Consider the following 3,031-nt stretch of genomic DNA (forward strand, 5'->3'; position numbering starts at 1 on the left):
GGTCTCAATGAGGATATAGACGTCACATGTTTTCTGTAAAGAAATGTTTCTGTATAGGCTCTCATTTTTTCCTCACAGCCTACGTAAAACCTATATATGGCTTCCTATTTTCCATTTATGATGTACATGTATATATTTCTATGTAATCTCATCTCTTTTTTTTTTTTTTTTCGTTTTGTCATTATTTTCAATTTCTTTCATCTGTCATGTTATTCTCTGGGTCATGTGACTGCCTCTCATTGGTTGTTTTGACTATATAGGTGAGGCTACACCTGTATTGTCTGTTTTAAAGCCCTGACGAAGAACTATGGTGGTCGAAACATGTTTTATAATGATTTAGCCACAACAATAAATTTTTAACACTTCCTTCCTCACTGTTACATTTTCTAATATTTGGACTGCCTGGCTTGCCTACTTGTTTGAAGCATCCCGTTTTCCCCCATTTTCCAAGAGTACCCCACACATTTTTGATCTATGTTTGATTATATAGAGCAACCAGTCATCTCTTTTCCTAATGAACTGATCCTACTTATAAGTATCGTGTGGAGCCGTTTCCAAAAAAACTTCAGTTCATTGACGTGTTTTTAACAGTTTTTGGACAATAATGGAGGTCTACGGCACAGAGAAATAACACACATCAGACTTTGGACACACAGACAATATTTTTAAGTAGGAAGAGTTCATTGTTGGTTTGGCTCTGCACATGAGATTTGTTGACAATAAGAAAAATATAAAAAATCACTAGCCTTATCCTTTAACAAGACATCTAATGTACATTACTTGCACCATCCGTACATTTTTCATCAAGCAGTGGGTTCATTTGCATTCGTAAAAGATGAGATATCTGTTAAAGGTCATGCATTCTTGTTGTCAAGTGCACATCATTTTATATGTGCACACGTAGCATTGGTTAATATAGCTTGTTCTGACTGTAGTGGAAGGTCAAAGGGTGCAGTGTCCTTATGTAGTGCGACTAGAATGATCTCTTCACATCAGTTCACAAATCTTTCCTGAAGCACTTAGACAGAAACCTCTTTATGAAAAGAACAGTGTATAAAGCCCTGTCTCTCTTACACACACACATGCACACACAGTTGTGAGCAGCAGGTGTGCATCAGGCAGGATCCAGCATGCCACAACACATGGCATTGCGCACCATTTCATAGCTTCTTAAATGGCAGATTTTCACTGAGGTCCACCCCGTGGAAGAATATCTTGTGTTTTTTGCCTTGAGCCACACATGCATGTGTAGGTGTAATGACACACTGCCGCAGATGTAAATCAGTAATAAAATGTACCATTGGTATGTTGATGTATTCGGGCCGTTAATGGGGGTGGTTTAATGGTCATATCAGTCACACGAAGATGCGGCAGGCTCTGAACAAACAAGGGTTCCCTGTGGGTGACTGTTGACTTTAGAAAAACTCAAATAGCTTGAGCACCAGTGCATGATGCAAATCGAAAGGATGCTTATTCACATCCGGATGTCACTGGTAGACCACATTTACAGGGGAGATTTGTGTCATTAACTTAAACTCACTAATGCTTAAGGTTTCAGTGCTCTGAACTTAACTTAGCATGCCACATATTTCCCCCGTCTGCAGAATAGACAAAAGAAAACAAAACAAAACATGAAGTCATTGAACCCAGTGGCATTTGACATTAAGCAGTCTTGTTATTGAACAATGGCATCAGATCAAACATTTTTGAACACACGCCAAATCTGTCTGGTTTTCAACATGGGTAGACCCAAACGGTGTCACTCCTGCCGTCTTGAAAGAGAAAAACCTTGTCAATACCTGCGCACCTACCAGTCAGAGGTCTGGCCGCTGACCCCTGTAAGGTCACTCCAAACAACAAATTGTGTCACAACTGTAGGTATTAAGTTTACAACTCAATTGCCAGTGGTGATTTTAAGTGTGCGTGGGTGTAATTTGTAAGTTAGTGTGTGGAAATATGTGAGCAGTGGGTGTATGAGTCACCATGGTGTGGGCAGTTGTTTAAAGGCCATTTTCTAGGAGATTTCAGAAACAGGAACATGTATTAGTGCATGTGTATGTGTCTGTGTCTATGTCAAGAGTGTGTGATGTGGTTTCATCACTCGAGTCGAAACGTCGCAGGACTCTCCCTCTAAGCGCGTTGAGATCAAGATATCAGACAACAGTTAGTATCTCCTCACAGCTGAGAATAAATGTCCACTTGAAAACACACAGTGTGCAGTGGCAGCAAGTGGCGTTAGAATGATACGGTGGGATTTCAGCTGCATTCAAATACGTGTATGTGCATTTGTGTATTTGTGCTTGTGTGGGAAACAGTTGCCCTTTAGTTGTTCACGTCTACTTTGGGGAGACACTCTGGCTGATTGCCCTGCACACCTCAATTAGTTTCACCTCCGCTCATTCCACTCCCACAATTTCAGCCCAGGTATCTGCCTGACAACTTGTAATTGTAGCTCAGGCTTATTTCATATAAAGGAGTGATGACATTTCAGTAGCTGAGTCAGTGTCTTTGTCACCCTTCAGATATTCAACATTTGAGCAGAACGTGTGTGTTTATTCTGTCATTTTTACTCAGTGTTTGGGGTCTAATTGGCTGAGAGTAATGTCATCCCAGGTCACACACACACACACACACACACACATACACACATACACGCTGACCACATGGGCATGTACATAGAGAAACACACACAGATTCAAAGAAATAAACAAGTGGTTGCATTTCTGTATTGAGTCACACTCGTGGGCTGGGGTGGAAAGTTTCCTTGTTTGGGCTATCCCCTCCACTGACACTTTTGATACTTTATGAAGTATCTGATGTGTTTTCTTGTCTCAAGTCAACTTATAGTGGACAGCAGCTTCAGCTCATATCCGCTGAGACATCACACATCTTACCTACTCTTCCTCTCTGTTCTCACTGACGCAGACACACATATCATACTCTAAATACAGTACTTATTGTATAATCACACTAGCAGAGACCTAAACACACGCTGATACGTTTTTCTTTCTGGGCAGTGAAGTGTGACTGC

This window comes from Thunnus thynnus, chromosome 10 (assembly GCF_963924715.1).
Source record: "Thunnus thynnus chromosome 10, fThuThy2.1, whole genome shotgun sequence".
Taxonomy (NCBI): domain Eukaryota; kingdom Metazoa; phylum Chordata; class Actinopteri; order Scombriformes; family Scombridae; genus Thunnus; species Thunnus thynnus.